Source organism: Panthera pardus, unplaced genomic scaffold (genome assembly GCF_024362965.1).
Source record: "Panthera pardus isolate Hobbes unplaced genomic scaffold, ASM2436296v1 HiC_scaffold_7, whole genome shotgun sequence".
NCBI classification, from domain to species: Eukaryota; Metazoa; Chordata; class Mammalia; order Carnivora; family Felidae; genus Panthera; species Panthera pardus.
Genome location: NW_026527002.1, coordinates 38,463,967 through 38,490,256, shown reverse-complemented (window position 1 = coordinate 38,490,256; position 26,290 = coordinate 38,463,967).

Here is a 26,290-nt window from a genome sequence, read left to right as displayed (position 1 = left end):
TTCTGACTACAAGTAGCTGAAAGAACATTTATTTGACAACGTCAGACTCATGTCCTTTGTGATAATTTCTTGATCTCTGATCTGTGCTACATCTGCCCTACAGCTTGAATAATTGTATAATTCTGGAAAGTAATGAATCTAAAAACGTGAGGAGGCCCATTGAGGTTACCCCGTGTAAACTCTGACCTATCTAGAGACAGAACTCTGTTGGATGGAGCATTTTTGGTCTGTCGATTATGGTGAGTTACTCTGTTGTTATTGCTGAAAGTGCTTCTGGGAAGAAGCAGTGAAGTCAGCGAAACACTTCACTCAACAAGAGATGGGCTCATTGTAGAACTTTGTGTGTCCTTTCATTTAGGTCTGGGTTTATGCTCTCATGGCTCGTTTGATTCTAGTTCTTGAATAATCTAAAAGGAGCTTCTACCTAACAGACTCTTAACTCTGGAGAACACACTGATGGATACCAGAGGGGAGGTGGGTGGAGGAATGAGTAAAATAGGTGAAGGGGACTAAGGAGAGCACTTGTCATGATGAGCACCGGGTGACGTATGGAAGTGCTGAGTCACCATATTGTACATGTGGAACTATTCTCACGCTGTATGTTAACTAAGTGGAATTTAAATAAAAACTTTAAAAGAAAATAAAAAGGGCTTCTTCCAAAAGAACGAGGGGTGTGTTGATCTTTGTACATTCGCCACACACACACTTACTCTCTGCCCTTTCCTCCTTTCTCCCTAGTTCTCTTCACCCTGCTCAACTAGATCATCACATTATTCGAGTTCTTGCTACCGCCTGACTTAATGAGATACATTGCATCGCACTCATAATGTTAAAAAAATGTGATTAAAACATACTGTAGCAGATGTGTCGAGGAGAATACTATTTCTAAGGCTGTGGGAAGCCATTGGAAGTTTCCCAAAGAATTATTTAATAAATTCTGCTGCTCATAAAACTAAGAATGAGATTATTACTGATATATTCATTCAAGACAAAAACAGAGAAAAGAGAAGATTGTTTAGTTAGAGAAAGAAAATGAAAGCAAAAAGAAAGATTTTAAGACATAATTCTAAAATGAGCTTACAGATAGACTAAAGAACATCTGGGTAGCCTTTAGTGAACAGTTAAACTCTTAAAAAAATTGCCAGATGAAGAAGGATAAAAAGGAAAAAAACGACTTTTCAAATAGCTTCTATGCTGTCGGCAACTGGATCAATGCGAGTGCTGGAGGAAACCGCAGAGATGTTTTCGTGTAAATAATACAGGTACTTGAGGTTTTAAAGCATTTTGTTCTAAAGTTCCTGAGGGAAGATCTCACTTGATAAATAATAATAAAATAAACAGAACCTTGAGGATTTTAATAGCAATTCCACTTTGGACCAATTTGGTTCAGGGTTCTTCTTCTAGCCCAGTGAGACAATTGACATTTGACACTCAGCTTTTGGTTCTATCAAGTTCTCTGTGTTTCTGAATCTTCCCTCTCCATTGATTCACTTACTTTTATGGAGGAAAGACAAAGAGACCAGTTATTTCGTTCTTTGCGATAACAAATGTTGATTGGGGTGATTACTTTTGGCTCCAATGCTATTTTGGAGTCTATGTGTGACCTTCTGTAAGTAGGAAAGTAAATGCTACCGTCTCCATCATACTGAGTTTTCTGAAGTTAACATTCAAGAGTAATTATTCTAAGAGTCATGAGAATAGTCTAGATGACATCTACAATTTTTGCCAATAAATTCTGTCTATAATATAACGCTCCTGAATTATTCTTCTGATGGCTTTATGTACATTTTGTGAACTGCTTTCTTATCCCCATTCATATTCTGCTTATCCTCTATCAGAGAATGGCTTTCAGATGTCCACTAATGGCTATGTCATGTTGTGTATTTGGAAAAGGGTGAAATGTTAATGTTTATGCTTTTGTTTATCAGAATGAGTCATATAGTTAAAAGCATATGTGGCCAGATTGTCTGTCATCGTGAAAACTCTGGGCCAGTCAAGTAGATGGCCTGGCCATTTCTCCTTTTCTCTTCGCCCTCCCCTCACATACAAACGTACCTTACCCGGTACTGTTTTAGCAGCTTAAAAATACTGTTTCATTTGACCATTCTCTGCATCTCCTGCTTCAAAAAAATTAATCAAGGGGCGCCTGGGTGGCTCAGTCGGTTACGTCTGACTTCGACTCAGGTCATGATCTTGTGGTTCCTGAGTTTGAGCCCAACTTCCGGCTCTGTGCTGACAGCTTGGAGCTTGGAGCCTGCTTCAATTCTGTGCCTCCCTCTCTCTCTGCATCCCCCCCTGCTCGCACTCCGTCTCTCTCAAAAATAAACATTAAAAAATTTTTTTAATTAATCAAACAAACTCCGTAGAACTCTAATAGTCTTAAATTTGTCTGACCTGGTCAAAGCCTCCTCCTATTCATATATATTCTATTTATAAGCTTGGCTCAAATGATAGTATGTACTTAATAAAGTTCAGATTGAAGAGGGCTTGGAAAATAGCTAGAAAGCATCCAAGAAGGTGTAGGTCTCAGATAAAGTAGTTGAGAACAGCTCTATAAAGCAGGAGGCACGATCTGAGAGAGAGAGAGAGAGAGAATCCCCTTTTTGGATCAATAAAAATAGGGTATATAGGCTGGTAGTCAGAGCTTCCATCTTTATTTGTGTGGGGTATTGAACCGAGGGAAGGGGGTGATGCAGTGGGGGTGGTGAGGAAAACAATAAACATCCTATCTGTGCAGGGAATTGTGGTCAAGGCAGAGTGGAGGAGGATATGGAGTTGGTAGCAACCTTGTACGGAGGATCTACTGTGGGGGAAATGTGAAAACTGAAAAGGTTCACTCGCATGCACAGCCCTTTATTCAAAGAAACCCCGGGGTGCACCAGGGAGAACTTCTGCTGTCCAGGGACTGTGACCTGACCTCTCTCTACAGATCTCTTCCAAATGGCTGGTCCATTCAAATCCATTATTTGGATTTGAATATAATGGCTGGTCCATTACATCATTCAAAAAGGATATAAACAAGATAAAAACATTGGATCTAGAGGAAAATACTACAACTGAAAAAGAAGATGGGAACGAGGCAAACAAATGACAGAAGAAGAACCTTCACTAGAAAAAATGTTACTAAGGGGGGGTATAAAAAATTGAGACCAAATGTATTGTTGTGACTCAGAAAGCAAATATAAATCTTTTACAAGTATAAGCAGACAGTAGATATTTGGGAGCATAGGGGAGATCTGATGACAACCAAAGGAGATAAACAGAAGCAGCTATAATTCTGGAATGAAGGAGAAGAAAAAAAAAATACCTTCTAGTTATAAAGACCATTGGCAAGTAGCACAGGGGAGATAAGGCTCTGCTGCAGGTACGGAAAGGTAAAAAGACACAATTGAGAAAACCGTTCCAGATGAAGTGGTCATGAACAAAGCATATAGAGAAAAAGCGATATTGGGCACAAAGAAAATTCAACCCAAATGTAATAGGTGATTTTGAAGAAGAGGAAAAAAAAAACAACAAAAGATGGGAGGAATACTTTAAAATTGATTTCATTTTCTATCACTGCATTACAAATTTTTACAAATGTAGCAGCTTAAACCAATACTCACTTATTATCTCATAGTGTCTGCAGATTAGGAATTCAGCATAGCTCAACTGGGTTCTCTGCTGAGTTCACCAGGGCCAAAATCAAGGAGTTGAAAAACTGTGCTCTTATCTGAAGGACCCGGGAAAGAATCTGTTTCTGAGTTTATTCAGGTTGGTGGCAAAATTCTGTTTATTTGCAGCTACAGGACTGATGTCTCTGTTTCCTGGCTCTTAACTGTGGGTCATTGTCACATTTTAGAGGGCTTCCTGCATTCCTTGTCATGTAGCCCCGTCCATCTTCAAAGCCAGCAAGAGCACGTCATTTGTGTTTGTGTGTGTGTGTGTGTGTGTGTGCGCTTCTGATCTCTCTGACATCTGTTACCAACCTGAGAACACTCTCTGCTTTTTAGAAGGGCTCATGTGATTACATTTGAGCCACACAGATAAATTCCTTATTGTAAAATCAACTATGACATTTAATGCAATGCAACATTACCGTGGGAAATATAACTCATCATAATCCCAGGATCCAGAGATTAGAATGTGGAATGTTGGGGATGATTTTTAGAATCGTGCCTACCATGAAAACATAGCCATAGAGAATTCCTCCAAAAGAAAGGAAGAATTAAATCTATAGTAGCTGCAGAGGGTATGCTGTCCTTAAAAATAAATGCAGAGGGGAGCCTGGGTGGCTCAGTTGGTTAAACTGCTGCTTCAGATTCTGTGTCTCCCTCTGTCTCTGCCCCTCCCCTACTCATGCTCTGTCTCTGTCTCTCTCTGAAAAATAAACAAACATTAAAAAAATTTTAAAAAGGGGCATCTGGGTGGCTCAGTCAGTTAAGCGTCTGACTTCAGCCCATGTCACTGTCTCACGGTTTGTGGGTGCGAGCCCCACATCGGGCTCTGTTGACAACTCAGAGCCTGAAGCCTGCTTCAGATTCTGTCTCCATCTCTCTCTGCCCCTTCTCCACTTGCACTCTGTCTCTCTCTCTGTCTCTCTCTCTTAAATACAAATAAAACATTTTAAAAAATTTAAAAATAATTAAAAAAATAAATGCAGATACCATAATAATAGATACATATCATTATACATTTGTCCAAACCCACAGAATGTACAATAGTGAGAATTAACAGTAATTTAACTGTGGACTTTGGGTGATAATGTGTCACTGTAGGCTCATCAGGTACAACAAATGTACCACTCTGTGGAGGGGGTTGATAATGGGGAAGGTTATGCATGTGTGGGGGCAGAGGTGTATATGAAATCTCTGTACCTTGCCCTCAATTTTGCTGTGAACCTAAAACTGCTCTAAAAAAAGTCTTAATAAAAAGTGAGCAAATTCGTCAATCAATACATATACATACAGAATGATAAAAATTGACAAAATAGACCTCAGGAACAAAAGCACTATTCACAATAGCTAAGATATGGAAACAATGTAAGTGTTCATTAATGGATAAATGGGGAAAGACAATGTGATATATATATAGGTATACATGATGTGATACATACAGATATATAGATATTCAGTCTTAAGAAAGAAGTAAATTCTGTTATTTACAACATGAATGAACCTTGAAGAGATTACGCTAAATGAAGTAAATCAGAGAGAGAAATACAAATGATGTATAATCTCACTTCTATGTGGAATCTAAAACAGAGGTGGGGAATAGAATGGTGATTGCCAGGGTCCTGGGAAGAGGGAGAAACAGGGATGATGTTGGTCCTGGGGAACAAAGTGACATTTATGCAAGATGAATAAGTTCTTGAGATCTAATGCACAGCAGGATGACTATAGTTAACAACACTGTATTGCATATTTGCTATTTGCTAAGAAGATAGTTTTAATTCAGTCTTTTCACAACACATAAAGAAAAAGAAAAGGGTAACTCTATGGAAGTGATTCATACATTTATTAGCTTGATTGGGGTGATCATTTCACAATGTATACGTATCAAAACATCAAGTTGTAACCTTAAGCCTAATCAATGTTTATATGTTAGTCATACTTAATGAAACTGTTAAAAAAAAAAAAAGAATTCTCTTTGCCTGCAGCATAGAAGGAAGATCAACCCACCCAAAAAGCATAAAAATTCAAACTGGTCTCAGATTTCTCCCTGGTGACATTAAATGCGAGAACAGAATTTAATATTGCCTATGACATTCTCAGGGAAAGGAAATATAAATAAAGAATTTTATACCCAATAAAGCTATTACTTAAGCATAAAAGCTAATATAAATATTTTTAAATAGGACAGAAACCAAGTAATATCGAATCAGTTAAACTTCCCTCAATAAAATATTAGACAGGGGGCGCCTGGGTGGCTCAGTTGGTTAAGCGTCCGACTTTGGCTCAGGTCATGATCTCGCGGTCCGTGAGTTTGAGCCCCGCGTCGGGCTCTGTGCTGACAGCTCAGAGCCTGGAGCCTGTTTCAGATTCTGTGTCTCCCTCTCTCTGACCCTCCCCCATTCATGCTCTGTCTCTCTCTGTCTCAAAAATAAATAAACATTAAAAAAAATTAAAAAAATAAAAAAATAAAAAAAATATATTAGACAGAGGACTTCAGCCAGCCAAGTAATGAATAGAAATACTCCCAAACAAGGGCTTGTGTTCTCATAATCAGTATTATCTGCTACGACAAATATCCTCCCCAAAGCTTCCGTGGCTTAGCACAATAAAGGTTTATCTATTGCTCATAATCACTGTTCACATCAGACAGGGACTCCAGTTCCTTCCGTGTGGTAGCACCGCCATTGCCCAAAGCCTCCTCAGGGACCTTCCCAGATAGGGTGCGCTCTGCTGGCTGACAAGCACCGTGAGAGAGGGGAGGATCACGTGAGATGTTCGGTGCCTAGGCCAGGAAGCGGTGTACGTTTTACCTGCTCTGGTGGCCCTAACCCATTCCCAAGATTCTCTGGGAGCTGTCCTCTCTGCGTGTTCAGGAAGACCGAATGGAATTGAACACCATCTAGTACTAGGACCAGATTCCAGAACCTCTCCACCTTGTCACAGTGCATCTGTTTCATTTTTCCTTCCTCACAAGGAGTATATCCGTTCTCTCAGGGAGACTTCCCCAAACCCCCTCCAACCACTACATCTCATTCCAAGCCAGGGTGATGTACAGTCTTCTCATTAGGTTCAGATATGGCTCCTTGTGGTCTGAATAAAAAAACATAAAATACATAGCAAACCAATTAAAATGAAAAGTCAACAATTAAAATTAAAAAATTAATAATTAAAAATTAAAATCAAAAACGTCAAAAATAACATCTAAATAAATACGAATAAAAATTTTTAAAGTGCACCTTTCCCCACTCATTGAATACACAGTGTTGAACCCATCACGGCTCCTTGTTACAATGTGACATGTTGAAATCTTGGCCCAAGTGTACTTTATAGTTGGTCCGATGATCATTTTTGCAGTCCCTTGTAAGCACACTTGGGAAGGATACACTTAGCAGTAGGCAGTTCTTCACATTGGTTCTCAGGCGGGTAGAATAAGAAATATAATATTAGGAAAAAACAAGTGTAAGCCCTGGAAATTGCTCCCTTCCCTGCAGCACAGGGTAAGTGAATCAGTAGAAGCTATGCCATATTCCGAGTGCAGCAGCCTCATAAAGGCTCTTCTAAGGCACTAACTTGGAGAGGATATTCTGCACGTTTGGGGTAACTCCTTTCAGAATGTGGTATGTACGTTGAAACAATAGCCATTACGTGTTGTTTCTCTGCTTACAGAATGCACAAGGCCAAACAGGCCTGGAGGCACATATCAGTCACAGACAAGGGTGTCCCAGAGCCCCAACTTATCTACATTTGCTGCACCTGGGCCGCTCACATCTATGTCCTTCCTTTGAGGCATGCTTCCCTTTAGGACATTAAATCCAGCAATGACAGTTGGTTATATCAGACCCTCTTCACCGTGGTGGTGTGATATAATCCCTCAAGAATATCAACCAGCCACTTGGTGGGTTCATATCCTAGTGCTTCTGCCTTGGACAGGGAGTGATTCAACACTGCAGTTTGCTTTGCCAAATGTGTTGTAGTTTTCAGTGTACAGGTCCTTCACCTCCTTGGTTAAATGCATTCCTAAGTATTTTATTGTTTTTGACGTTATTGTGAATGAGATTGCTTTCTTTATTTCTTTTTCAGGTGTTTTGTTCTTAGTGAATATAAACCCACCTGATTTCTATGTGTTGATTTCGCATCCCGCAACTTTACTGAATTTGTTGATTAGTTTTAATCATTCTTTTCGGTAGAGTCTTTGGGATTTTCTATATATAAGATCACGTCATCTTGCAAACAAAGAAAGCAACAATTTTAGTAAACCTGAAGTTACAGCTGCTGTGTAGTCATTTTGGGACCCTCAGGCCAGTAGATCAGCAAACAGAGAAAGGACCTTGATTCTAAGACATAGGGTTTCCTCTAATAAAGGTTTCTGGGTGAAGTATGCCTGGAACTCAGGAGATTCTTGCTGCTTCCATATTTGGTAAACACTCCAAATGGGTAATTGAAGCAACCATGACCTGACAAGAGCATGTTGGGTAGGGGCACCGACCCTTCAGGCTTGAGGGTAAGAATAGAGGAGAGATAGTGGGGAGGGACCAACTGCAACAACATGGCCTGGAGTTTAACGCACTAAATCTTCTGGATACTTTTTATGTTTTTGTTTTAGTTTTAGAACTTGGGATAAGCTATCAGTTTGAACGAGCTAGTACAAGGGTGGACTGAGCAGGTAAGTTAATGCTTCTTTCATACCCTTTGGACCCCACCACTTGGGTGAGCTCCAGTCCACTTCCAGTCATCAATATCTTTACTTCTGTGCCTGAAGATTTTTCATGCTTTTTCCAGAGCTGTCACAAATAGTTCAAAGTTGTCAGGAGAGTAGAGCCTTCATGTTCTCATCATAACAACAACGACGAAATAGTAATTCTATGAGGTAAAGGAGGTGTTAATGGATTGTATTGTAAATATTTCACAATGTATCTGCGTATTAAATCATCGCAATGTCTACATTATGCTTACACGATGTTTTAGGTCAGGTGTATTTCGATAAAACTAAAAAAGTATATATGTACGGAAGAAAAAGGATGTTCTGCTGTGTATGCAACAGGCTAGAGGTGCCAGGACTTTACCACTCAATGATTGGAGGGAGTAGCTGTATCACTGACACATCATTTTTAGCCCTTGTATGGTACATTTTGAGAGAAAGAGAGATTGAGATTTTTTTTAAAAAAAGAATTGGCTCATGTAGGGGCTGGCAGGTATGTAATTTACAAGGTAGGCTGGAAATTCAGGGGAGTTGATGTTTCAGTCTTGAGTCCGAAATCCGCAGGGCAGGCCAACAGGCTAGAAACTCAGGCAGGGTTTCTATGTTGCAGTCTCGAGGCAGAACTCTGTCTTCTTCAGGAAACCTTAGTCTTTGTTTTCAAGGTTTTCCACTGATTGCGGCGCTTGGGTAGCTCAGTCGGCTAAGTGTCCGACTCTTGGTTTTGGCTGAGGTCACGATCTCACAGTTTCCCAAGTGCAAGCCCTGTGCAGGGCTTCATGCGGAGGCTGCTTGGGATTCTCTGTCTCCCTCTCTCTCTGCCCCTCCCCTACTTGTGCTGTCTCTGTCTCTCTCAAAATAAAAATAAACTTTAAACAAGGCTTTCAACTGATTGGGTGAAGTCCCTATCTATTACCAAGGGTAATCTGCCTGCTGAAAATCTCGTGTTTGTAAATGATGATGATGATCACATCTAAAAAGCACCTACACGGTAACAACTAGACTAGCATTTGACCAAACAACCAGATACCATAGCCTAGGCAAGTGACATATAAAATGCAAGCCATCATGTGTGGCTTTCCCCTTGTGATTTAGCTTTAGTTGCGCACCGTGGTGACTTCAGAACTGTTCATTGGCCTCCTCTTCCTTTTTTCCCCAGGTCACTTCAGGAATGTCGTTCTCTACAACTCCCAAATTAATTGCGTGCATTTGAATCCTTGGAAGAGTATTTTTAAATTAAATTTTCAAATATTTACGGGAATCAGATTCTCCAGAATAGGTTAAATAAACAAATTAGATAATCCATTGGATGTTTCTTAAAAATGATCATACATTTCAAGTATTTTGCATGCCATTGTAAGGCGGCTGAAGAGACCTACGGGCACAGAGAATATGAGGGGCTCACCCAGGTCTGCAGCTGGGGAGGCAGAGAGAGGAATGTGAGGAACCACATATCTGATCCCGTGCAGAGGCCCCAGTATCTCTCTCATGAGCCTGGGGAAGAAGTTTAGAAACTGGCAGATACTTTGACGTGGCTTTTGAAGGAGCCCAGGCAGCAGATTGGCACCAGCACAGTGGCACTCCCAACGATTCCCTGGCATCGCAGGGCTGGTGCTGACAGTGCCGCTGCAGGCTGTGTTGATGCTATCTTGAGACAAACAACACAACTCTATTTGTCTTACTCCTGCTTCCCCGCTTCCCTGGGGAGGGGAGGCAGGCTGCCGAGGCACCACCTCATCCCGGCTTCTCTTTTGTCCTGGAACCAGGAGTGGGATGCAGAAAGGGGAGGCAGAGCGATATGAATCATAAACCGGTTGACTTATATTAAAACCATTTCCAGATTTCATATGCCTAAATGTATGAATAAGCGGAAGAGAGCTCAGACCTTAGGAAAATCGACATAAACAAATAGATAAAAGAGCCAGTGGAGTTAAAATCTTCCTTTTTGTCTTTTGTTTCTTTTGTCCTATTTCAATGGTAACTCTGGTCCAGAGAATCTATGTTGTATAGATTATGGGATTGCCCTGATAGACCCACTTACATCCCTGTGTGTAGAAAAACAGCCAACATTTATTTAACAATAACTAAATATGACACATGGTACTAAAGATATTATAACAGTTGATTCACTTAAACCTCTCAATAGTCCTGTTATTGTGTATGTGCTATTTTTATACCCATTTTATTTTTTTCGCACCCATTTTATAGATGGGAAAACTGAGAAAGAGGGATCAAGTAAACTTCCTCAAAGCTTACACAGCCTGTAACTAGAACAGAGAGTTCTGGAACTGAGATTGTCCTCCTCCAAAGCTCTTAATCCATTAGGACATTATGCATCTCAGCGTGATGATATCTACTGGTACTCCACTGGCTGAAAGATATACTAACTCATCCTATATGGACGGCTCCTTAGGAGGGTGTAACTAAGGCACTGGAAACAGTTCAGCTCTCATGGTCAAGGGTTTTTCTTTGAGAGTAAACTTAATTTTAACTTTATGAAAGACTGTATTGTCCTCTGACAGTTAGAGGCAGTAAATTTACTCTTATGTTGAACGTTTTAGACTAAAGTAGCACAAACTTACAGTGGCATTATTATTTTTAAAATTTTTTTTTAACGTTTATTTATTTTTAAGACAGAGAGAGACAGGGCATGAATGGGGGAGGGTCAGAGAGAGAGGGAGACACAGAATCCGAAACAGGCTCCAGGCTCTGAGCTGTCAGCACAGAGCCCGACGCGGGGCTCGAACTCACGGACCATGAGATCATGACCTGAGCCGAAGTCGGACGCTTAACCGACTGAGCCACCAAGGCGCCCCACAGTGGCATTATTTTTAGTTGATAGTCTGCCTCTGTCTGTAGGGTTTCCTCATCTTCAACAGTTATCCTGGTGCAAGGAACAATTCAGAATAAGGGGGAGATGGGGAAGTCGAACAAATTTACCCAGATAATCCATAGTGGGCCCTTTATGATCAGACCCTACTGTTTGGTGGCAGCCACAGCCAGGCCACACTGAATGTTTTTAATTTTGCATCATCTGTGGTTCATACTGTCCTGTTATCTGTGCAGCCATAAATTACCATAGGCATGATACATTTGATTATTCTAGAAATATATACTTCTACTTTTAGACATGGTTCACTTCTACCCAGCAACTAAGAGACTCTCATTTCTTTTTCACTTTGTTTTATTATTGAAATATAATTGACATACAGTGTTATATTACTTTGGGCTTCTTACCTTCCTTAAAAGGAAACCAAAAGAATGAACGTTAGATTTAGCCGAAGATACTGACGTGCAAAAATACTGTTCTATTAGACAGGGAGGGAGCCAAAACATAAGAGACTCCTAAGAACTGAGAACAAACTGAGGGTTGATGGGGAGTGGGAGGGCAGGGTGGGTGGGTGATGGGTATTGAGGAGGGCACCTGTTGGGATGAGCACTGGGTGTTGTATGGAAACCAATTTGACAATAGATTTCATAATAAAAACAATTTTTTTAAATTAATGAACAAAAAGCTTTCGGCACAGTATCTGGTATGGACCAGTACTCAATAAATGCAAACTGGAAAAAAAAATACTGTTCTACTCCTTCTCTTAAACGGTCTGTGTACCCATGGCTGAGACTGATGCTGAGTCAGCCTGAGAAAGCTTGGAGAGTCTCATGGCCTCCCGCTCTGTCCCTTGCTTCCCCACAGCCCAGAAAGTGGAGGCCAGTGCTTGACTTCAGTGATCCATGGGTCCCATATTTGTTTTGGTATCTCTGAGACAGTGACTCCAGTGGATGTAGAGGTGAATGTTGAGTCGTTAATGCTTTTGTTTGAGCCTATATAAAAAGATGTTTTTCAGGTGCTAATAGCTGCCAGCCATTTACTTAGGATATAATCAGAATAAGAGTGGGTTTTTCCTGTGAAAATAATTAAGACCTAACACTGTTCCATTGTGGTGTATACACAGTGCTGTTGTTATATACACAGCCTTCCTATACACAGTGTTGTTGTGTTGGACGATAGAAAACACGCAAGAAACTATCACACCTTCAGCAAAATAATCACTGGCTGGGCCAAAAAGTTGTTTTCATCTGACGCCATCTACCTCAGGGCCGTATGCATCATAAGAAATGCAAATGAGCTAACAAAACTTTCGAGCATCAGTAACACCACTTTGCACGTAAGCTATATAACTTTTTAAACACTTTCTGATTTTGAAGGAATTTGAAATGTGCAGAAAAGTTGAAAGAACAGTATGAAGAAGTCCTTCGTACTTTTTTCTCAGATTCACCAGTTGTTAACATTTTGGCACATTTGCCGTATCTCCATCTCTGCCTTCCTTCTTCCCGTGTGTGTGTGTGTGAACATGTGTTTCTTTCCTAAGCCATTTTTAAAACTTTATTTATTTATTTTGAGAGAGAGAGAGCGCACGCACGCATGCGCACGCACACACACACACACACACACACACACACACGTGCAAGTGCGGGAGGGGCAGAGAGAGAGGGAGAGAGAGAGAATCCTTAGCAGGCCCTGCACTGTCAACCCAGAACCCTGTGAGTGGCCTGATCCCACAACTGTGAGATCAAGAGCAGGACACTTAAACGACCAAGTCACCCATGCATCCCTCTTTCCTCAGCCATTCGAGAATAAGTTTCAGGTCATGCTCCTTTGCTCTTAAATATTTTAAGGTATATTCCCTAAGATCCAGGACATTCACTTATTTATTTTTTTAATTTTTAAAAAAAATTAAGAGAAAGAGAGAGAACATGAGCAGGGGGGAGGAGCAAAGGGAAAGAGAGAGAGAGAGAGAGAGAGAGAGAGAGAGAGAGAGAACACATGGGGCTTGATCCCATGACCTTGGGGACATGACCTGAACCGAAATCAAGAGTCAGAGGCTCAACTGACTGAGCCACCTAGTCACCCAAGGATATTCACTTATATAACCATAGTACATTGATCAAAAACAGGAAACTTAACATTGATGTAATTATCTAATCCATAGACCTTGGTCAAAATTTTCCACTTCAACACCATAGGTTCTTTGGTGTTTTCATCTCGTTTTGTTTTGTTTCAGCTCAGCACCCAGTCCTAGGGTGAATACACTACATTTAGTTTTTGTGTCTTTGTCTTCCATGACATTGGTTTTTTCATACCATATGCCATTGATTTGGTAGACTGTCCCTCAATTTGTATTTGTCTGATGTTTCCCCATGAGTGGATTCAGGTTACATATTTGGGGCAGGAATGCCACATAAGTAATGTGTGCCTTCCTCAGAGACTCGCTATATGATGGCCCTTTGTCCATTGACAGATTTCTCTACTGCAAAGTTACTACTTTTCCTCTTGAAAACAATAAATATGACTTTTTAATCGCTAACAGCATTTCATTACAGAGGTTGCTCCTATGATAGGTCAGATATACAAACATGAAATAAGGCTATTTGATTTGAGGACTGAGAATAACTGGGCTTCTTGCTTTGGGCTTTAAGATGAATAGCATGGGATGCTGTCTTTTTTTTTCTAGTGAGCAATGAAGTCACTCAATATGGGTTTTCTTTACTGAGAGAAAACCTGATGGCATTCAAGTTGTCCCAAAAACATTGGCTTTGCTTCCCATTTAGCTAGATCAGGGGGTGTACTAACCTTACTAGTTGGGGAGCTAGCTATTAACGATTGATGTGGCATACAATAGAAAATAGGAATAGAAAACAGAATAGGAAAATTTCCAAATTTTCATTTATTTTAGTTCATTGGAATGCCTATATTAAAATGTTGTAGGGTTTTTACGTGTATCTATCATGTTGTCTTCTGATACCATTACGAGAACATCTTAACAGAATCCCCCCTTGAATGCTTGAAAGTGGGATCCATCCCTATACAGCATTAGAAGATTTCAAGAAGCATTGGAAATTGGGACTTGGGTGCCAAAATTCAAAGAAGTGGCTATTATCTTGGAGTCTTCAAAAGCATCATGAGTAAATGTTTCCTGATAAACTTAGTAGCATCAAATACTGCATATTGTTCATCCCAGTAAGAACAAAATGAAAAAAAAAGAGGTTCACGTAAGTGCCCCAGACATCAGAATTGTTAGGCGCTGTGAAGTCCCTTTTTCATTAGACTTTAGTGCTGACCTGCCGGTGGACCCCAGTGGCTGGATTACATGTGCTGAGGTTATATCTTACGATTCAGATTCCTCTTCAGTTTTGTCTTCCGTCTTTGATAAAAACCCACTATTTGAAGTAAGTTTGGGAATAGCTGTGTCCAAAGGGAATGACATTTGTACTTTCCCATCTTCTTAGAGAACAATTAATACTCTTCCTATAATTATGATTTTCTGGTGGTGGCACTACATAAAAGGCTGTTTTAGTGGTATAAAGTCGTTCTTATCCAAAAGTGTTTTGCCTTATGTTGCTAAAGTTTAAAGAAACAGTCTTATAAATCTATAAGGAAATGGAACATAAATAGCCCATCCCCCGCAAAAAGAGAAATAGTGGGGTTTCTTTTTTGAGGTATAAGAGAGGGACAAGAAAGCAATGTGTCAATTTGAGCCTAAAGTAAAATGATTTTCTGTAGATGTTCTAGTGTGTGTGTGTGTGTGTGTGTGTGTGTGTGTGTGTGTGTGAGAGAGAGAGAGAGAGAGAGAGAGAGACAGAGAGAGAGAGAGAGAGATAAGAGACAGAAATAGATCTTGGATAATTCTTTATTTTTATGCTTCAAAGTTTCCCAGCTAAAGATTTAATATGAGATTCGTCCTTCTTCTGCACTAGGACATGGGCATGCTTGAGATTGATTAATTTTAGTGAGTTCTTCAATGGTCTTAGAGAAAAATTATTACATGTATAAGACATTACTATATATTAAACTAAAATAAATAAGGTCATGATCTACTCACAGTTTCCCAGTTATGTGGCATTTTCCTGGGATGATGGAAACATAGAAGGCAAAGAGCATCTCCTCTTGGGAATATGAGACTCTTCACTAAATTCCACCCAAGCTTTAAGCCCAAAACGACGTCATCAGAGTTCAATGCCTGGATTGATGCAGTATAACATCCCAGTAATAGCCATAATTACTAAGCATTTGCTGCTGATGTGAAAGAAACACAGAATCCATTAAAAACTTTTTTTAATGTTTATTTATTTCTGAGACAGAGAGAGACAGAGAATGAGTGGGGGAGGGTCAGAGAGAGGGAGACACAGAAGCAGAAGCAGGCTACAGGCTCTGAACTGTCAGCACAGAGCCCGACGCGGGGCTTGAACTCAAACCGTGAGATCATGACCTGAGCCAAAGTCCGCCGCTCAACCGACTGAGCCACCCAGGTGCCCCACACAGAATCCATTTTATTTAGCATAAGCAATTTTAGAATATTCACATTTAAGATTAGTTACTTTGTAAAATGAATACAAATTGAAGAGCAGAAGTATTATTCAGTTTTCGCATAACACGTCAAAATTCCATGCTGTATCTTAAGCAATATGTGAATTTCATTTATCTTACCCTAATGTTGTTTTTAAATTGCATTACCTTCCCGTTACTGATAACATGTTTTTGGTGGATTGATTTTTTAAAAAGTTGTTATCACCTCCAAATAGGCTCCCTTAATGTTTTGTAGGCATTTCAGTGAAACTTAGGTCTTGATTGTATTTCAAATGAAATTACATTATATCCTATGTTTAGTCAAATCTTAAGAAAGGCTTTATGATGAAACTAGAAATTAAAGAGAAATAATCTCTCTCTTCAGGAGCAGGCTAGTATCATGACATGTACATTCTGGATACATAGGTATCCAGAGACATTCTATTTCCTCTTATTCTTTTGGTCTTGCTCAATGAGTCTCAACTTCTTTTTGGCTTAAAAATATTCATATATGAAACATACTCCATATGTAACGTCTTTCAGGAAAAGCAGTAATTCTTTAGAGTGTCTGAAGTAATTACATTCCCCACCCTCACTTCATGTGAGAATATCTAAATTTCCAAGGGCACTGGGTTGAAAATTAAACCCCAGAAAGTCTAATATAAAAATCCCTTTAGTTGTCTCTGAAGAGTTAAATGATCCAGTGACTAGCTTTTTTTCTTTTTTTCTGGTAAAGTTTTGTATACTATTGGAAGAACCTCTGTAAACATGAAGGTTAGCCCATCCTAATCTCCAACCACAGTTGAGCTCTCAACATTGTTATCAATTCTGACTCTTGTGTCAGTTCTCTCTTTCCATTCCTTTGAAGGAGTTAAATTGGCAGCCAGCCATTTGTTTTATTTATTTATTGTGTGTGTGTGTGTGTGTGTGTGAGAGAGAGAGAGAGACAGAGAGAGAGAGACAGAGAGAGAGACACAGAGAGAGAGAGAGAGAGAGAGATAGAACGAGTGGAGGAGGGGAAGGGAGAGAGGAAGAAGGAGACAATCTCCAGCCATCTCTGTGTTGTCAGCATAGAGCCCCACATGGGGCTCAATCTCACAAATCATGAGATCGTGACCTGAGCCGAAATCAAGAGTCGGAGGCTTAACCAACTGGGTCACCCAAGCGCCACAAATTGGAAGCCATTTGTAATTAGCTGATTGGCTATGACTGCTGCCCTGGTTTATATCTTAGGTGTTTTAATTACACCTGAAAATAGAAATACAGGAGAGCATATTTAAGATACATGATGATGTGTTTCCTGTAGATGATGTGTTCCCTTGATGAGTTTGAAGTTTCTTTTTTTTTTTTTAAACAGCACTTTTTTTTTTTTTTTAATTTTTTAACGTTTATTTATTTTTGAGACAGAGAGAGACAGAGCATGAACGGGGGAGGGGCAGAGAGAGAGGGAGACACAGAATCGGAAACAGGCTCCAGGCTCTGAGCCGTCAGCCCAGAGCCCGACGCGGGGCTCGAACTCTCGGACCGCGAGATCATGACCTGAGCTGAAGTCGGCCACTTAACTGACCGAGCCACCCAGGCGCCCCGATGAGTTTGAAGTTTCTACAGGACATTCAGGAGGACACGCCCAGAAGCAGTTGTACATGTCCCTCTGGTTGATTTAGTTTAGAACTTGTCTACTCTGGAGAGTCTTCTATAACCACCAGTGTATGGGGATTGCTCTTCCTTTGTGTTCCTATAATACTTTGTTTCTCTATTACTGCTTTCATCACATTGTGTTCCCTTTTCTGCTTATGTTTTTGCCACAGCTGCTGGCTGTGAGTTTCTCCAAGGCAGAGATTGTGTCCTATTCATTTTTGAAATCTACAAACCAAACATAATGCCTGCCACGCAGTAGGCACGGAATACGCGTTTGACAAATGAATCAAGAGATGAATAGTTGTCTTTAACTTCGAAAGTTTGTTTTTATATTATGTTGAGACAAAAGCTATTGCCGTGACTACTCCAGGGTCAGTTAAGAGATTCCAAGCAGGTGTAAGAGATAAGAATTATCAAAAATTTCTGTACCACAAGACATGTTTTTCACCTAAAACACATTAGTCTCAAGTGACAAAGCCACTTTCACATTAGCAGTCATTTGCATATAGCACTACTTGTGTCATCAAGGCCACTTGCAACTAGCAAAAGCCACTGATGCCATTTACAGTTTATGTTCACAGGGAATTTTGGGTCTTTGTAATTCCTTTGGCTGTATTAACTTTTTATATTCAGCAAACTCAACTGTGATTACAGCAAGAGCAATATGGGATTCAATGCTAACATTAAGCACTGGGTAAAAAGAGAGGTGACCATAGCCTTTTGGAAGGTAGGAGAAAGTTAAAGGCAGAAAGGTAAAGATTAGTAAATTTAACCGGAGAATTAAAAAAAAAAAATCTTCTGGGGGCTCCTGGGTGGCTGGTTGGGGGTCCGACGTCAGCTCAGGTCATGATCTTGCAGTTCATAGGTTCGGGCGCTGCGTCAGATTCTGTGCTGACAGCTCGGAGCCTGGAGCCTGTTTCGGATTCTGTGTCCCCCTCTCCCTCTGCCCCTCCTCCACTCATGCTCTGTCTCACTCTCAAAAATAAATATTTAAAAAATTAAAAAAAAACCACTCTTATAAAAAAGGATGGTGGAGAAGGCAGGCACATAATAAATCTAGGGCTGTTATATGTCTGGTGGCAGGGGTGGGGAGGTGGTGAGTAGGGGGAAGTGATGTTTCTGTCAGTCAGTATTCCAAGAGAAAACAAATCATGCATTCAAAATGGGTAATTCAGCAAGTGTTTCTTTACAGTGGGGTGTTTTCTTTTTCTTTTTTTTTAATGTTTATTTTTTATTTTTGAGAGAGAGGGAGGGAGAGAATGAGTGGGTGGGGGGGCAGAGGGAGGGTGACGGATGATCTGAAGTGGGCTTTGCGTTGACAGGCTGACAGCAGAAAACCTGATATGGGGCTCGAACTCACTAAGCAGGAGATCATGACCTGAGGTGAAGTGGGATGCTCAACCGAGAGAGCCACCCAGGCGCCCCAAGAGCGGGTTGTTTTCAAAAATCTAAATGTAGACTGCCAGAAGGGAAAATGTAGGAACTTGGAAGTGACTGTTACCATTCCTAGGTCTGAAGGAATGAAACAGAGGAGCCAGTTGTCTGAAACTGAAAGGACAAAGACCTCCAATTCAGGGATACAGGCAGCCCAAGGTAATCATTCATGGAGAGAGCAAATGAAAAAATACCCCACCCTCTCACTTCTCCTTCCTCTGGTCTCCTAATGGTGCTCCCCCTTGGCCTTCTTCAGAAGCCAGAAGTCACAGGAGCCCTGATGATGTGAAAGATAATCTCTATCATTTCCAATAAGTTGTCATCTTCATAAAAACTCATATTTGGCTTTCTATTCTAACACATCTACAAAATATATCTTTCTTGGCAGAAGTTCAGCTCTCCAAATTGTGCAAAGAAATCCAGTCCACCAAATCATGAAAGAGTAATTTTATTACGTTGTGTCACAGATACCCCAACCTTCCAGATTTGAGAGTTGAGTGGTCGTCATTTTCTCAGCCCTGATGTTAATGGATAGTTCGGGATCTCTTATGAGGTGTGCTGATCCCCTTGACAGGGTGCTCCAACAATCTGCCTGAACTTACCCTGGATGAGCATCAATTTAAAGCACCATGAGAGACATAAGTGTAAACAATTCATAGTCACTGTCCTCCAGGAGTCACACAATTGTGCAGAACTGGCAGTTGTTCGTCAATTCTGTGGAATTTAAGGACTGTTTCAGTATAGCACTTGGCTCTGATAAAGACATCATCAAGGAAATGTGTAAACCATTCCCCTGTGAACACACATTAGGTTGGTTGACATGGGAAAGATTTACTAATTTGCTGATTGCTCTTGGACATTAGCCAGTTGCCAGACATAACTCATCTGTTAAGTTTTTCTTTCAGTTCTAACCTGAAGACTTCAAAAACCTGCGCTTGTTGAATCCTACCTACCTAACCTCACCATCTCAAAGACACACAACCACCTTTAAATGTGGGATAACATCTCTCCTCATAGGATTGTCCTGAGGCTAAATACGTTAACGTGTTTGGCATTAAACACAGTGCCTGAGGGATAGCCATTCTTTATTTTATTAGTTTAACGTTACTCTTACCATTATTATCATTGTTACTATTAACTAAGTGCTAGTCTTCTTGCTTTATCATTTGTACTTCCATATCTTTACCTTTCTACCTTTTTTCATATAAGGGATTCCTTATATGAGTCCTTTTAGTCTGCATGTACCAGCTTTGAACTCAGAAATTAAAGGCAGGCAAGCCCCTGAACTCGTGTGCGATGCTTGTGGCTAAGGAGGCAGGATAGTCATAGGCCTGAATCTACTTCTCATCCAAAGGCTCAACACTGATTATTCCAAGGTCAGAGGGGAGCCCAAGTAGATAATGAACACTAATGCTATATCGACAGAAGACATGGCTAAGCCTTAAATGCAAGGGAGTCCAGGCATTCCATGAGTGACTGGCTTGCCTGGCTGAAGTTCACAGGTATGGAGGGAATGAGTTGGCCGACAGCTGTAGAGCCCTTCAGCCACTATTGCACTAGACCTGGAAATAAGAGTGAATAATTTGGTTCCCCAGGGAAATGTGAGATGCTGAAACTTGCTGGCAAGTGGCAAGCCAGAGGTAAAATCAAGGACCAGAAGCAGGCTCTGAGGATCAGGGTACAAGTACCCCCGTTATCCCTACATGTTCTTAATCACGGTGGATGCCACTGATAGAATCCCATTCTAGAAGTTGTGGGAAGGGCACTACTGTGTTTGAGAATATTGTCTTGTAATTCTCACAGGAGACCTGCCCTGGAAGACCTGCTGTGCTTTATGGTCACCCTCCCCACGCTAGCCACTGGGGCTGGACCTACATGCATGTCCTCCCGGTGGCTTGCAGAAGTGAAGCGATGCTTTGGGATTTTTTTGTCATTGTTTTCTATTGTTTTGAAAAAAAAATCAGATCACCTGTAGAAAGAGCTTCTCAGCAAGAAAACAAATTGCCCCTCTTCACAGTGAGTCTCCAGTCCCTCCATATCTTCATAGGATTACTGGATTCTTGCCTGGGGCCAGAGTTCCTGAAAAGAAAACACTGAAATAGTAAAAGGGGTAGTTTCTATTTTACAGTTATCTTCTCATTTCTTAAAATTTATTTAGATCCAAAGGCAGCCACTGTAGTGAAAATTGATTTAAAAAGGTAACTGACTTTGTTCTAGATGTTACGTATGCACGGACAAAAGTAAATGGCTGTTTTTCTTGGGATGACAATGGATAACTATCTATGCATTAAATTAATCTAACACAGTGGAAGATGAAAGTTTATTAGCCTTTCATCAAGACCTTTAAAGATTGCTAATTCTCCCTATATTTATATTCCTTAGGACAATAGCTTGTAATATTTTCTCTACACTAAATGTATAGAAAGCTTTAAAGCATGATGCACTCATGTTTTCACTTCAGCATATATAGGGCATCCTTATATATATATTTTTCAATGTTCCCAAACTTATGGAAAGTCTCTAATGGTGAACTATTGAATCATTCTACCCACTATCTGCTTCAGTTTTAAAAATAACTCATGATTTTGGTAACTTAGCCCAGCACATTCCAAGTGAAATTATGATTATGTTTAGATTATATTTAGCTTAGAAGGATAGGTTGTTTTTTTTTTTTTAATTTTTTATTTCTTTTGAGAGAGAGAGAGAGACAGAGAGAGTGCGAGCAGGGGAGGGGCAGAGAGGGAGGGAGACACAGAATCCGAAGCAGGCTCCAGACTCCAAGCTGTCAGCACAGAGCTCGACGTGGGGCTCGAACTCACAACCTGTGAGACTGTGATCTGAGCCGAAGTTGGGCATTAACCGACTGAGCCACCCAGGTGCCCCAGCTTAGTGGTACCCCAGCTTAGAAGGACAGTTTTAAGGCATGTATTCTAAGGAATCAAGAACATTGGGACCATATTATTAAAACAGAGACAAATTTCTCTAGGAGCATCATTCCATCCTGAGCAGCAAAGCTGCCTGATCTACCACAGCTCCCAGAGAGTGGTGTGATTTTTTTTTTTAATTTTTTAAATGTTTTTATTCAATTTTTGAGAGACAGACTGTGAACAGGGGAAGGGCAGAGAGAGAGGGAGTCACAGAATCTGAAACAGGTTCCAGCCTCTGAGCTGTCCAGCACAGAGCTCGACATGTGGCTCAAACCCACGAACCGCGAGATCATGACCTGAACTGAAGTCAGCCGCTTAACCGACTGAGCCACCTAGGCTCCCCGCCCTCCTGGTTTTAAACATAAGGACTGAAGTTCAGAAAAGTGAAATATGTTACTCATGATCACAGAACTGGATAGGGATTCTAGAGACAATTCAAGATTTCCCATGTTCCAGTTCACTATATCCTCCATGATCAGGAACTATGGAGTTCTAGAATTTGAGTGCTATTTAAGAGGGGAAAATACTTTACAGTTTTTAAAACCGGAATCAATGGATGAAAGTTTTCAGAATTTGGGAGCTTGGATTAAAGTCTTTGGTGATGATTGAACAAAGGGCCATTATGATAATTGAGGACTTAAGAAGAAAAAAGCAATTGCAATTGGTCTAAAGATAATTACTTTTTCTTGAGTGGAGTGGTATCTCTGTGGCTAGGTTGTAACTTCTTGAAAGAAATGAACTATTTTATACCACTTTGCATCTTTCTAAGCACCCAGAAGAGTTCTGTACACATTGTAGGGAGTCAAATATTTGATTGATGAGTCAGGAAGAACTGAAGAGTAAAGAACTAACGTCAGTGTGCTTTGCCTAGTAAACAATTCACAGCCTCCTAAAATCCCTTTGGGAAGTCCTTGTCTATCTGAAGCCCAAAGAGCATTACCATATTCTGTGCGCACGTGCGTGTGTGTGTGTGTGTGTGTGTGTGCGTGTGTGTATTAAGCTAGCATTTATTGAGAGTTCACAATGTGTCAGGCACTTTGCTAAGCATTAGATATGGATTATTTTACTTGATTCTTATTACAATCCTATGAAGTAAGTTCTAGAAACAAAAACAAAAATGCAAACATAGAATGTGCATGGCTGATTATCTTCTGTCCTGGGGGCAACATAGATGCCAATGTAGCCAACATAGAGTGTGGTAGAACCATAAAATCCGAGAGAAATTCTCAACAATAAGTTTGAAATGAATTGTTCAATTTACAATGATCTAAAATGTTATAAATTACTGGAAAGCTTTTCAGCTTTCCCTAAACATAAAACCAAAGAAGCCATGCATTTTAATTAAGTTTCAGAAATAAGCACATATATCAGTTCATGCAAATTTGGGAATGATGGTCACTGAAAAGAAGCATGAAGCATGATTTCTTAAGACCCTTGCAAGAGTCAAGCATAAGAAGAAATTTGTGGCCCATAATTGGTACCAGTAAAACTGTTATCTTAAGCATTTTAGCAATTATAACAATAATAAAAGCCACCTAGATACCAAGGTGAGCTAGTTGGTTTTTAAAAATACAAGCACCATAAATAGCAGGGAAATTCAATCACCATGATAATATTTATGCCGAAGCACTTCTGCAGAAAATGTTTATTTAGTAAATGTGCTTTTCACTAAATGACCTCTCATCTTGTGCTGAGCAAAATACATGCAATTTTCTTTTAATGATATCAAAAATGGGACTTAACCATCTGTCTTGTGGTATTTCCTATCACTCATTTTTTGTAATGAAAGGAAAACAATTTAAATGTCCTATACGATGATATAGGATTTAAGATATGGAACGTAGAACCTTTACATACCATGCATTTTTTATGGGACAGATCCGTGTCCAGAATATCCACATTCGTGAGTGTCTTCGGTCTAATGTGGATGAGGGGCTGGGGGAGACACTGTTGGTGGTCTCTTCCACTGCTCCCATCCGGGTCTTGTTTTGGTAAGTGCTACCAAAAAAGTTTTTATTGCGTACTGAGAGAACAGCTCTTTCTTTCACAAAAGAATCACAACACTTTTTCTATTTTGCCTGAAACTCATTCATTGCCGTATGGACCGGTGCCCTAGGGACTGAGCAGGCCTAGTGTTAAACAGCCTTTATGCAAACAGCGTTACACAGCAAGCTGGCATCTGCTCTAGGAGCACATAATAGGAGCCAGGAGTCAGAGGCAGATTGGTTTCTCAGTTATTTGCACAGTGAAGAAAGTGCCTCAAAGAAGAAATTATCTGCCTAGGAGAAAGTGTCAAACAGCCAGCAGCACCAGACTGGCTAGAGCACACAGTAGGCCTTCAAAAAACATGTATTACATGAATAATTGTTTCCTGAACTAAAAGAAGTGCTGGAAAATCTGAAGGCTAATTAAACAAGCTCACTCATGAAATATAGCCTCTAATAGGCTTTATACCCTTTCATAATGCACTTAGCAGAAACCAAAATTACTATTTTAAAAATAATGAAATTGTATTCATTTCTTTACATAAATAGCTTTTCAAACATAGGAATGTGCCCATCAGCAGCAATATTAATGTGGATTTTATTAACTTAATGTCATGATTTTATTTTAACTCTAACCTCCACAACCAGTGATTAAATACTTGGTGCTTCTCTCTCTCCCTCTCTCTCTCTATCTCTCTCTCTCCCCCTGTCTCTCTCTCTCTCTCTCTCTCTCTCTCTCTCTCGGTACTTGGATTTCCTTCAAGTGTTGTAATGCCCCCATGAACTCTGTAATGACTCATCGCCAATAGGGCCCATACAGCAACTTCTTTAATTGCCTTCACATCTCCCTCTGTCTCCAAAAATGGAATTCATAAATGCAGGTGTGGGAACATAATTAAGGACATAATGTTTTCCATCTCCTCTTAACAACTGCTTCACTTCATTCACATTTGGGCTTGTAAAGCCTTACTCTCAATGGAGTAACCCACAGGAGAACTTCACAGATGCTAAAAACACATACACACTACAAATTAATTGTTGCCAATTGAAGGAACCGAAGGGGGGGGGAGAACTTGCACAATCCAAAGTAACGTATTAGACATCGAGCGACATAGCTTTACATTTAAATTCATCTTAATGTGCGAATGTAGACACCAATTACTAGTGAACACACAATTGCTTCTTTTTGATATACAGTCAAATGGTTGATAGGTTGCTGTGTTTTGTTTTGTTTTGTTTTCAGGAAAATGGCCATTGTGTATTAAATAAACAGAACTGTATAACCAACCTATCTGAGAAAGGATACACTGGGAATTGTTATCCCCTAACCTGAGAAAGGATACATGGTGAATTTTTATCCCCTGTGATAGAAATATCATCCTATTACTTGGGTATGAAAACAAAACTTCCTCTAAGATACCACATTTTTATGGTTCAATAAATTGCATTATGCTGATCATGTTTGGGTGGGAAAACATAGCCGTGGAAGAAAATGTGGTAAAAGTGGAAATTTGATCAGGGCAAATTTACTCACATTTTCATAAAGCAAAAGTTATATTTCCTTTAGGACACTGGCACCTCCTTTGTACAACATATAGCACAAAACCTCACAGTCAGGGAACACCATGAAAGTTATTTGTATGCATTGCATCTTATGGACACTAAACTAAAAAAGCTAAAGGCGGACCTAGACAAGTGCACTATATATATATATATATATATATATATATATAGTGCTATATGTATATACTATACTATAGTATATACATATAGTGCTATATGTATATACTATACTATAGTATATACATATGTATATGTATATGTATAGTATATACTATATGTATATATATATGTGTATATATATATATGTATATATATATATAGTGCTATATGTATATACTATACTATAGTATATACATATGTATATGTATATGTATAGTATATACTATATGTATATATATATATATATGTACATATATATATGTATATATATATATATGTACATATATATATGTATATATATATGTACATATATATATATATATATATATATATATACAGCATTCTGATGATGAGGTAACAGTCATGATATCATGTGAGAGTAAGCCTATGAGACAGCATGGGCCTGTCTGAAAAAACTCTTTGTCTGTACTGGTTCTTTATTTTTCCCCTGAGAAGTATAGGTTCATTTATTATTTTCTCAATACAGATAAAAATATTTAGAATCTCAGAATTCTATATTATTTTGTTTTATTTTATGTATTAATTTTTGCATTCATTACATTGACTGCATTGTAATGGGATCCAAGGATTCTAATAATGGAAGAGAAATCCGGGTGGGTGCATGGGAGAGAAAATTAGTGGGCCATTTGTCCTGCATTCTAAGCAGACATTGTGATTTTTGTTGTGAGCTTTGTAACTCATTTACTTTAGGACCATGGTAAGCAACATAGATCATGCTTTTCCAAATGTAATTTGGAAGAAGTTTTTCTTTTGACACATTTTTACTAATAGGATAAAATATGTTAAGAAATTCATCTACTTTCATATGTAAAACTTTTAGTTCCAAGATCAAAGAAAATATTATTGTCAATCACACCTAATTGAGTCAT